Consider the following 12,394-nt stretch of genomic DNA (forward strand, 5'->3'; position numbering starts at 1 on the left):
AGGGGACAGAAATAATCCATTTTCTGGAAAGTACTCACAAACATACAATGGGCCAGTCTTCTTAATGATGTGTTAAGGAAGTGGCTGCAAAGGCCTACTGCTGCTTGCCAGACTGAGAGGGCAGTGGCCTCTTTTGTTTCCCTCCTCCTGTTGCTGTGGATGGGAGCAGCACCTCTTACATGCTAGGCAAATGTTCTACCTCTGAGTGACCCGAGTAGGCCCTTCACCTTTCAAGGAGAAAGAATGCCCCTGCTTACTGTGTCACTAGTATTTTCTCCTCTACTTCCCTTTAGGCTCTGACTTCTCTGTGTAGCTATAGAGTATCTCCCTCCAAAACTGAGCATGGGAATAAATGTCCCCCCTGCTCTAGGGACCAGTCAACCTAAAGAGGAGTCTACTTTCTTATCTCATATTAGGATGGATTGAGTGACTTATTGATTTAGATAAGGACTTGTTGTGTAGCCAAGGCCTTGATCTCATGATCATCCTGCCTCTGCCTCCCCAGTGCTGGGATTATAGTTGAACACCATCATGCTTGGCTAGTCTATATATTTATTATCCACCTCAAGGCCTTGATCTCATGATCATCCTGCCTCTGCCTCCCCAGTGCTGGGATTATAGTTGTACACCATCATGCTTGGCTAGTCTATATATTTATTATCCACCTCTTAAAACCCCATCCATTTTGTCCAGTTAAAGTGTTTATGATACTTTCACTTATAAATATTTAGTGAATGTCAGTAATTATTACAAAAAATTATAATATTAAGGGACAAAAGTTATAGTCTTTATGAATAGCAACTCATCTTATAAAATGAAATATTCTTCCTACTTTTAGATTTCTTTTAGAAATAATTTATTGTCAATCCTGAATCTACATTTGGCCTCCAAAACAAATTCTCAAATGGCAAGGTTCTTTTGAATATTTGAAAGCAGATATAATAATTATATCTAAAAATCACAAGGGTGAGAATATTAATTTGAATGCTGGCTATATTTTCACTATAGAAATAGTAATGATAGTTATAAGGACACTTTCTCACACAATGCCACCCACTACCCCCAGGCTAATAGCCATGTGATAGTTCTTAAAAAACAGTTGGTATCAATTGTTAGTTCAGAATATTCAGGCTTAGACTTGTTCTTAAATCTTTAGCATACATTTATCAACACTTAAACTCAAACCATACAGTAATGGGCATGTGTGACACTACCTGCTTTATTTGGAACACAAAGTCATACACATCCCCACTTGCAATGTCTGCATTTTCTGTACTAAACTAGACTGTAAAGCCCATCCATATTTTATTGAAAATATTAAAGATATTCAATATTTTTAGTCAAGCAGTTCAACACAACACATGGTATTTAATATGCTGACATTATGGAAATGGCCCTTCTAAGTTAGATTTCCAAGTGAAAAGGATATCTGTAAAACTTTCCTTCTTGATCTCTCACAGAGACTAGAAGAAATGAGAAGACAATAAGGTGTTTTTCTCTGGATTTATCACAGAATTTATTCCAAATATTTGACTAAACTTGTGATAATTTTAAATTGGGAATGTTTTGATTTTGTTTCTATTTTTTAGTTGAAAATAGATTTCTTTTCATACAATATATTCTGATGGTGATTTCCCTTTCCCCAACTCCTCCCAGATCCTCCCCAACCTCCACTCCTATCCAAATCCACACCCTTTCTTTTTCTCTCTCCTTAAAATACAGACACCTAGAAAAATAAGATAAAATAAAAACACACAAATAAGAATAGGACAAAACAAACAAACAAACAAATGGAAGAGAAAGAGCCAAGGAAAAGGTACAAGAAACACATAGATGCAGTGATACACATATTTTACAGGTTTTTGTGCACATATTCTGGTTTTGTGTTTTTTTATGGACTTATGATTTTTTTTTTTTTTTTTGGTTTTTCGAGACAGGGATTCTCTGTGTAACTTTGCGCCTTTCCTGGAAATCACTCGGTAGACCAGGTGGGCCTGGAACTCACAGAGATCCACCTGCCTCTGCCTCCTGAATGCTGGGATTAAAGGCATATGCCACCACCGCCTGGCAGACTTATGATTTTTTTAATAGTAAAAAAAAAAAAAAAAACTACAGGTATTTTGTTTGTATGGATAATGTGTTCAGTGATTAAAGAATTCATTTGTTTGGCATGAGATTCTCTTTTGCCTACTGATTGTCTTGTATCCTGCACCAGGCTGATATCTGAACACATTCCATTTGATCTGCTTTTCAGATATTACACAGGATGAGAAAGTGTGATTTTTTTTTGTATAACTTTTTGTTTCCTGAATTAGTTGATTTTTAGTTAGCAAGACACCCATGAAAATCAAATTGTAAGAAGGAAAGGTTATAGTTCATAATGCAGAGATTTTAGTCCATGCTTATATGGTTCCATTGCCTTTGGACCTGTGGTTGTGCAGCACACTATAGTGGGCACCCAGAGTGGAGGAAACTGTAGAAGTAACCATCTTATTAAATAAGAAACACAGAGCCAATGTAAAGATAAAAGCCCAAGAGATCAGAGCTAAGAGCCTTACCCTTCCTGCTTCAGCGATCCTCTTCAGCCAAGAAAGACCTATTTCCTGTGTGTTTGTCTTTATATAGACTTTCTGTTCTGCCTTCTCATTGGTTGTAAACCCAACCACATGACCGCCTTGCCACTGCCTGTCTTTACAGACCTCCAGGTCTTCTATGGTTGGTATTGAGATTAAAGGCATGTGTCTCCAATGCTGGTTGTATCTTTGACCACACAGAGATCTACCTAGCTCTGCCTACCAAGTGTTGGGATTAAAGGCATGCACCATGAATGCCCAGCTCTGCTATGGCTTGCTATTAGCTCTGACCCCCAGGCAACTTTATTTATTAACATACAAATAAAATCACATTTCAGTACAAATAAAATATCACCATAGGAAACTGCTTATCTCATGGACACTGAGAAATATACAGAAGAAGATATTTGTGTTCCATAATCCCATCCTATGTGAACATTCCTAGTGACCTGAAACCTATGAGACACCATCTCCTAAAGGCTCCATCATCTTATAATGCCACATTCTGTGACCCAAACCATTGGAGGACACTTATCTAAACTATAAATTTTGGCCATTTGTCTTGATAAAATTTTATGCTTCATAATGTAAGCCCCCCACCCCCTCTTTGCACAGAGTTGCAAGTTGCTCACATTTTGCCTCATCTATTTTTCTGTGTTTCTCTTTCTGTTTTTTCTCTCACTCTCAGTCTCTCTACCCCATTCCCATTATTTTTCTTTATTAGTCAGGGTTCTCCAGAAGAACAGAACTAAGAAATTTTTAAAGAGAAATTCTGCTTACACAATAAGGACTGTGTAGTCCAGAAATGGTTGATTGTACACTGGGGAAGTAGAGAACTCACTCACAAAGAAAAGGGGCTTGCTTCCATATACATTGACTTCCTCTTCAAACCTTTTCCACTTGGGCCCTCAGCCTGTTGGATGGTGTAACCCCATGCAAGGCATGTCTGTCCTCTTCAGTTGCTGTCCTACATATCAATAATTTCTGGTGCCACAGAGGTATACTTGGCTACCCTTAGATTCCATTTCATTCAGGTAAACTGATGAAAATTTACTTGGATGAAATTTTTCTAATCACAGTAAAACAATCTTAAATCAGAAAATCAATGCTAATATAATGTTGTTACTTAATCTACATTCCTCATTCAAATATCACAGTTGTTCCAATAATGACCTTCAGTGCTACTTTTGTTTGTTTTGAAATCCTGATTATATTCTGTGTTGCACATTGCTTTTGGTCATTGTGTCCTCTTAGTCACCTTTGGTCTGTAATAGTTCCTCAGCATGCTTTGGTCTGTTGTCTCTGTGTCATATTGCAGAGTACATGCCAGTTCATTTATAGGCTGTCCAAAACATTGGTCAGAATGTCTGCCAGTAATGTTGGATTAGAGAGGCAGATGTTAATTTTGGTCACAATTTTGGTGATGTTAGACTTTGACTATTCAGTTAAATTGCCATCTTGCAGGTTTGTCAACTTTAAAGTCATCATTTTTTCTCTTTGGAGAAAAAAATAATTTTGAAAACATATTTTGAAGCTGTGTAAGTGGCCTATTCCTCATCAAAATTTCAACAAATTGGGAATTCTAAATGGCCTTTAAAATTGGAATCCAATTTTGAGTATGGAGAATGGCTATTTCATTTTAAAATATGCTTTTATTTTTAACACACACATGGTGATTGTACATAATTATGGGGTACAGTGTGACATTTCAATACATGTGTACAATGTGTAATGATCAAATCAGGGTAATTAGTGTATCTATTACCTCAGGCATATAATTATTGAGTGATAGAAACATTCAAAATCTTCTCTCCTAGCTAATTAAAACTATTCAATTAACTATTATTATATACTGCTCTATTACTGTGCTTTAGATGATTATGTTGTTTTTACTATCCAACTGCTCCTCTGTATCCACTAACCATCTTCAATTTCTCTGTGTATTTTAGTAGCTACTAGTCTACTCTTTACTGCTTTGTGTTGAACTTTGTATGGTATTTGTCTTTCCTTTCCATTTGTGTTGTTATCAATTAAATAATTTCATTCCTTCTTATAAGTAAGTAATATTCCATTATTTATATGTACCACAAATTCTTTATTCATTCATCCGTCTGTAGGCACATAGCATAATCCTGTAAGCTGGCTATTGTGAAGAGTACTGCAGTAAACATGTGAATAAAGGTGTCTTTCCAGCATACTAATTTCATGTGGATATTGTGGCACATGTCTGTAATCTTAACATTCAAGAGGCTGAGACAGGAGTATCATGAGTTTAAGGGCAGTCTCTGTAGGGCCCTGGCCCCCCACCTTGCTTGCTGACCTCGACCAGATGCCCTCCTTATGCTGATTCCCTGCCGGTTTCCTTCTTACTGAGTGCTCACCGGAGGCTCTTTGTTTGTGTATCCTGCATTTGGTGTAAACAGCTTAGATGGAAGAATGTAGAACATTGGGTAGCAAACTTCTGCCCTCCAGGGTTCCTCCATTGTGCTGTAAGCCTGTATTTAAGGTTTCCTCCCTCCTTCAATAAATGGCATTCGGCATTCTGCTGTGGCAAATGACTCACTGTTTCTTGTCTCTATTTTTTAATCCACAGCCCCTTGCCCAGACATGGTGAATGGGTGGTGGTAGCGTGGGCACTACTGCAACAAATGGAGTTTCTACTGAGATCTGAGAAAGAAGGGATGTCACTGATGGACACCCGAAAGGTAAGGCTGGCCAGCATTTTAAAGAAAAAAGAAAAGGTAAGGGTGAATTGTCATGGGTGCAAATAGGGTACCACTGCAGTTAAGAAAGGGCTAAAGATTTTAAATAAAAAAGGAAATCTTCCCAATAGAGAAGAGGGAAGGAAAGGAAATTTCCCATTAGAAAAGGGAGAAAAATTTTAATCAAGTAAAAAGAATTTTCCCGGTAAAAAGAGGAAAAATTTTGAAACTAGGCCTAAAGATTGGGGCCCTGTAGAGGAAGGATGAGCAAAAGAGAAAAGTCTCTTCCCAGTGGTAATGGAGAAAGGAAAGACTCTCTAATTTTAGAATTTTCAGGGTAGCTGAAACTCTGAGCTCTTTCTGCCTGCCAGCACAGAGTGGCAGCATCTGAATTACAAAGAATCAGCAGGTAGGCCTCACTGTTGCTGGATGGACAAGCTAGCAAGACCAGAGGTTCAAGTTTTGTTGTCTGTTTGCTTATTTTGGTTTAAATGTTTTTTATTTTTCCCTCAGAGTGGGAATATTTCAATATTTAGGATCCCTTCATGGGAAATGTTTTCCTGTTTTTCCCTTCTGGTGGGAATAACTCATTATTAGGTAATACCTTCATGGAAGTAAGAGAAAGTTTAAATTGAAATGCATGTGTGCAGGCCTGCACAGTGAACAAAGGGGCATGCTGCAGCAGTGCGCAAGATGGCCCGGAACAGCGGGTGGGCAGGTATACACAGGTGGGAGGTGTAGCTGCGAGGCCAACAAGGAGAAGAGAAGCAGGCGGGCAAGCAAGAAGAGGCCAGGAGAGGGACTAGCGCTAAAAGTTTAAACGGGCCCAACTTCTGGTGAAAAGTGGTTTCGGTCAGGACATGGAATGCTAAGTCAATGCTGTTTGAATAAAGGATGTTCTGTTCTTTTGATTGTCTTAATAAATGTATGGATGAATGTTTGATTTTCATGGTAGATAAACTAGAGGAACAGGATTCATAATTTTGAACTATATATTAGGTATGCTCTTGTCTGTTGATCATTACTGGAAATTTGGCTCTGCTCTTTAAGTTGCTTTCTAGAATTCTATAGAAAATGGATTGGGTTGTTAGCTTATTAAATAATATTGCTAAGATAAACCCATAAAAAATAATCTCTTATTGATAAAGAGGTTACAAAATTATTTTTCCAGTAAATAAAGTACAGATAAATTGTTTGGTCCACATTGTTAATAATTGGCTATTTGTGCTAATGTGTTACTTGAAATCTATAAAAACGGATCCTCTTTTTAAGATTTTATAAAAATACTCAAAAGTATTACCTAAAGTTACCTCTTCAAATCCTATAGAGATTGTATTTAATGCTTTTATAATTGGCATATGTAAAAGGGACCATGGAAATAGAAGCTGGTGATAGAATTGCTCAATTATTATTGCTTTCATATTTTAAATGCAAAATGGTGCCGATATATAGAACTGGAGGCTTTGGAAGTACAGGAAAAAAGGTGTTTTGACAGACATTTATCAATGATAAACAGCCTAAATTAAAAATAAAATTATATGGTATTGAGATTGGAAGATTATTGGATTCCAGTGCTGGATATATCTATAATTTCACAAGAATCCTGAGATCCCAATTGGCCCCTTAAAAATTCCACCTCTAACATACAAGGTATTGGCACAGCTCAGATGCCATTACAGAGCAGGCTACTCTTAAATTGGAAGGATGACGAAGGTCATATAGGAACTTTTCAACCCTTTGTGCTACCTGACATTCCAATGAACTTGTGGGGACAGGATGTGTTATATGGTATGGGAGCTGTGCTTACTACACAGTCTGTACAACAGATGTTGAAGAGTCAGGGCTACTGCCCCGGCAGAGGCTTAGGGAAAATGTTGCAAGGAGATCCACTACCTGTGGCAGACAAAAGCTGTGTCACTAGATGTCCTGGAGATACTAGAGGATTAGGGTCTTTTCCATAGGGGTCACTGCACAGCAGCCTTCAATAATACAACCAATAAAAATCACTTGGAAAAGTGATGACCTTGTATGAATGGAACAGTGGCCCCTTACTAAAGAAAAATTGGAGGCTGCGAACACTTTAGTTAAGGAGCAATTAGATGCTGGACATATCATTCCTTCCACTTCACCTTGGAACACACCTATATTTCTTATTAAAAAGAAGTCAGGAAAATGGAGACTATTACAGGATCTTAGAGCTGTAAATAAAACCGTGCTTCTCATGGGAGCAACACAGCCTGGCTTGCCAGCCCCTGTGGCAATTCCTAAACATTGATATTTAATTGTGATTGACTATATTTTATGACTGCTAAAGATTAAAAAACTTGTTTTTGATGCCTTTTCTAAATTACAAGAGGTTCTTAGCCTGGCTAATTTACAAATAGCCCCCAAAAAGTACAAGTATCTTTTCCCTATCATTATTTAGGTCATGAATATTTTGTTTTACTCATTCACCCACTGGAGTGTTTTGGCAAACAAGTCCTATTCTATGGGTACATTCCCCAGCTTCTCCAGCAAAAACTATTACTCCTTATCCTCAGGTTGCTGCTCAGATTATGTTTAAGGGAATTAAGATCAGTGTTCAAACCTTTGGTAAGGAGCCAGATATTGTGGTGACCCCATACACCCAGTCTCAAATAGCATGGTTGCAAGCTAATGATAATGATTGGACCATATTGACATGCTCTCTGCAGGGTCAGTTTGATACTCACTACCCCTCCAATGATGTGTGTCAATTTTTTAAATTGCATCCTGTTATATTTCCCAAGATAGTACAGATGACTCCTATTCCTCAGGCCCATGTGGTATTTACTGATGGCACTTCACGTGGTTTTGCTGTGGTGGTTTCTGGTAACATAGTGAAGAGAATGAAAGTCCAGGGCACTTCTGCCCAGATGGCAGAGGTACAGGCACTGTTGCTTGCTTTACAAATGCTTTCTGATGAGAGTGTAAATATTTATACTGGTAGCCAATATGTGGCACATGCCATTATGCCTTTGAATATTTATTGCAAGTGCAAGGACTCATATGGTCCTGCTCACATAACCTTTATGTGGGCCATATTAGAGCTCATACTCAATTGCCTGGACCTCTAAGCGAAGGTAATCAGAAGGCTGATGCCATTACTTGTATAGCTGTCACATTAATTTGTTCTGCCTTTGAAAAGGCTACTCAGTTGCATCAACATTATCATCTTAATGCTGGATCTCTTCACCATCATACGGGCATAACTCGGGAATGAGCCATCCAGATAGTTAAATCATGTCCTATTTGTGTTGAATTTTTACCTGTTCCTCATTTGGGAGTTAATCCCTGAGAACTTTTACCTAATCATGTGTGGCAGATGGATGTCACACATGTGCCTTGCTTTGGAAAATTACAATATGTCCATGTGTCTATTGATACATATTCTTCTCTAATTTTTGCTTCTGCCCATTCAGGGGAAAAGGTTAAGGATGTAAAGAATCATTATCTTCATGCGTTTGCTTATATGGGAATGCCAAAATGCATAAAGACTGATATTGGTCTCGCCTACAGCAGTACAGGATTTTCAAAATTCTGCCAAAATTTTTCTACTGTTAATAAGACTGGTATTCCTTATAATCCTCAAGAACAGGCTATAGTAGAATGCTGCCATCATACCTTAAAAACATATTTTGCTAAAGTAAAAAGGAGGGAGCTAGGGATTCATCTCTCCTCTCCACATTCTATTCTTTCCCTTGTTTTATATATTTTAAATTTTTTATCAGTGGATTCTACTGGAGTATCCACTGCAGATAAGCACTGGAGGGCTCCTGTTGCAAATCATCCTCTGGTGTGATGGAAGGATCTTTCTACTGGCACTTGGAGGGGACCTGATCTGGTGTTGGTATGGGCCTGGGGATCTGTTTGTGTCTTTCCACAGGACAGTGAGGTGCCTTTTTGGGTTCCTGAGTGCTGTGTGTGCCCTGTGGCTGCTGCTGAATCCCAACATGGCAGAGACCTATTGAACCTTCGTGAAAAACTCTCCCCTTCTGATGCCAATGGGGATTGAGAGCCTAATACGGCCAGCCTTGGCAAGCATTAATGTAAGGCTAGGAACTGTAGCCATGTGTTCGGATTCTTCAGAAGGTAATGTATGGTAACTTTTTTCAAAAATGTTGAGAATGTGTCACCCAGACACCTTGGAGATTAAGGATAACTCTGAAGGTCACTGACCTTCATTTGTTAACAATAGCATGCCAGCTAAGCCTTTTTCATTTTTGCAATTCTCTTCAAACTGGTGTAGTACCTACTTTTCAGGAGTGGCTCTGTGCAACTTTTATTGGCCTCCTGAAATTCATCTAGCCTCTTTTGAAGTTACCTTAAAATTTGTGAGCCTGAATGTAGCCATTATGAGACCATTAGTTCTGCTCCTTGTTTGACATCTGTTTTTTTTTTCTTTATGGTTCTTAGTTGTTCTTTTGCAGAGCTGCCAGCTTAAGTCATGCTGGGATCAAGAAAAATGGGCCTTGGTGGTTCGTGTTCCTGGAGCTGCATCCATGCCAGTGGACCATGGCAGTTAGACACAGATGATGCTCACACACTCCAGAAGAGAATCTGACATCGCTGTTGCCCTTGTTGCTGTTATAGCGGTGGTGGCCACTGCTGCTACTGTTTCTGGGATTGCTATTTCATAATTGGTTACTACAGCTAGCACAATGGAGACCCTGGCAGCAAAAGTAGCTACCACAGTTAATTAATCTTTCATTCTATTGGGCATGATAAATTTAATTCAAGAGTTATATACATTTCAATTGGCTTTGAAAGTTGTAAAATTAATAAAACTCAAGTTCCACTTGCCTATGGGATACCACCTTACAAGGACTCCAATTTGCAGTAAGGCTCGTTAAGGAAGGGAATGATTCAATTGCCTTTAACCTACCGGCTATGGGTACGTTAGGACTTCTGTTGGTCTTTCTGTGTTGCACAGATTGCAAGCCTAGTGCCATTTTGAGATCTTTGGCAGCAGTTAACTCTACAGCTCACGTGGTTCAGTCTGTATGATAATGAGTATGCAGAGATGGGTAATGCCTTGGGGGTGGTTACCAACCTAAGGCAGAGCACCTGTGTGGCCTGGGCAGGTGTCTCCATGATGGGTCAGGTGACCTGCTGACGTCCCATGCAACCTAAGTCAGAAGCTCATTTTTTAGTAAAAAGGGGGGACCTGTAGGGCCCTGGCCCCCCAATGTGAGTAGCTGCCACCTTGCTTGCTGACCTCGACCAGATGTCCTCCCTATGCTGATTCCCTGCTGGTTTCCTTCTTACTGAATGCTCACCGGAGGTTCTTTGTTCATGTATCCTGCATTTGGTGTAAACAGCTTAGATGCAAGAATGTAGAACATTGGGTAGCAAACTTCTGCCCTCTGGGAATCCTCCATTGTGCTATAAGCCTGTATTTAAGGTTTCCTCCCTCCTTCAATAAATGGCATTCGGCATTCTGCTGTGGCGAATGACTCACTGTTTCTTGTCTCTATTTTTTAATCCACAGCCCCTTGCCCAGACATGGTGAATGGGTGGTGGTAGCACGGGCTCTACTGCAAGAAGTCTCAGCTGGGATATATATTGAGGCACTCCTTAAAACAAAACAAAACACTCAACTAACTAAAAGATCAATTTAAACCCTGGAACTTACATATTCAGTGATGTGATTGCTTTTGAAGACCCTCTGTACTGCTTTGCATAATAGCCACAGCAATTTACATTCCTACCACAATGGATGTGGGCTTTCCTTTCTCTGTATAAAGTGGCCTTTTCTATATCCCATCAGTAATAATACTTCTCACACTTTGTTTTAGTCTTCTCCTTTCCTTCCCTGTAATTCAACCTCTCAGCCTACCTGCTTGTTTCCTTTTATTCATTACCTCTGTTTTCTTATTATACAGGAGTTTGTGCCTTTTGCCTAATTTGTACCTATTCTGAGTATTGCCTCCTATCCACAATACCTAGCATGTGTCAGGCAAGATATTTTGTGAAAACTTAATGTGCAACATTTACCTCACATTTTTTTCTCTAGAGTTTCCAGTCTTAGGAAGAAGTTGAGAAAAATCATTAAGTAAATATTTATATGGTCCCCCCATAACAAACAAGTACAAATAGTATATTGTCATTATTTCTTTCTCTTGCTTGGTATTAGGCCATTTTGCTCCAAGTACTTCTTCATTATTAAGATGATTCCTCAATAAAAGCTAAGGAGAATCCATTTATCTCTGTCTTTAAAATGACAGATTTTTTTTAATCACCTCACTTCTAAGTGATCATCCTAAGGAAAAGTAGCAGTAATTACACATCTTCATGTGTCCAGTCCATATTGTGATTGTTTAAAAATATATCCCAAATAATTTGATATTTTTCCCTTTAAGGGACAGATCCTATTTACATTCTATTGTTTTTAATAAACACAATAAGGTGACAACAAGTGACTTTGGAGTCTGAATCTTCCTCTTTATATCTAAGCTTGTTCATTCTGAAGATAGCTGTCTTGTGTTGGGGGAACTGTCAAGTGTCTACAAAGAGGGCTTAAAACCATAAAGCTTTCATAAGGTCCAAAAGCTTAGTTGCTCAAGGGTTTGCCTAGTGTGATGACTCTTCTTGGTTGTCACCTTGTCTATATCTGGAATTAACTAAAACCCCAAAATGGAGTGGCATACCAGTAAGGAATTTTTGCTTAATTTGAAGTGGGAAAAGTTACTTCTAATCCAGATCTTTGAGGTAGGAATACACACCTTTAATATAAATCTTTTGAGCTAGGAAAACTCATCTCTAATCTGGCCACACCCTCTGTTGGAAGAAAGAAGCATTTACTCTTTACCTGTGTGGTAATTTGAATATAATCGCTCCCATAAGATCATAGGGAGTGGCACTATTAGGAGGTGTAGCTTTGTTGGAGTATGTATGGCCTTGTTGGAGGAAGTGTGCCACTGTGGGGCAGGCTTTGAGGTCTCCTTCAAGTTTACTCCATGTGGCACATAGTTGCTTTCACTGCCTATGAATCAAGTTGTAGAACTCTCAGCTCATTCTTCAGCACCATGTCTTCATGCATGCTACTATGACACTTGGCAATGATAATAATGGACTAAACCTCTTAACTACAGCTAGCCC

The 12,394-nt window shown here is 38.9% G+C and overlaps 1 long non-coding RNA gene across 1 annotated transcript; it reads left to right on the forward strand.

Moving 5' to 3' along the window:
- Window positions 1-5,172: 5,172 nt before the first annotated feature.
- LOC128114286 (uncharacterized) lies at window positions 5,173-10,691 on the forward strand. The gene is made up of 3 exons (XR_008219740.1): window positions 5,173-5,278; window positions 9,180-9,385; window positions 9,710-10,691. It is a non-coding gene; the product is annotated as an uncharacterized LOC128114286 (long non-coding RNA).
- Window positions 10,692-12,394: the final 1,703 nt, after the last annotated feature.

Source organism: Peromyscus californicus, unplaced genomic scaffold (genome assembly GCF_007827085.1).
Source record: "Peromyscus californicus insignis strain IS unplaced genomic scaffold, ASM782708v3 Scaffold_10__1_contigs__length_136768540, whole genome shotgun sequence".
Taxonomy (NCBI): Eukaryota; Metazoa; Chordata; class Mammalia; order Rodentia; family Cricetidae; genus Peromyscus; species Peromyscus californicus.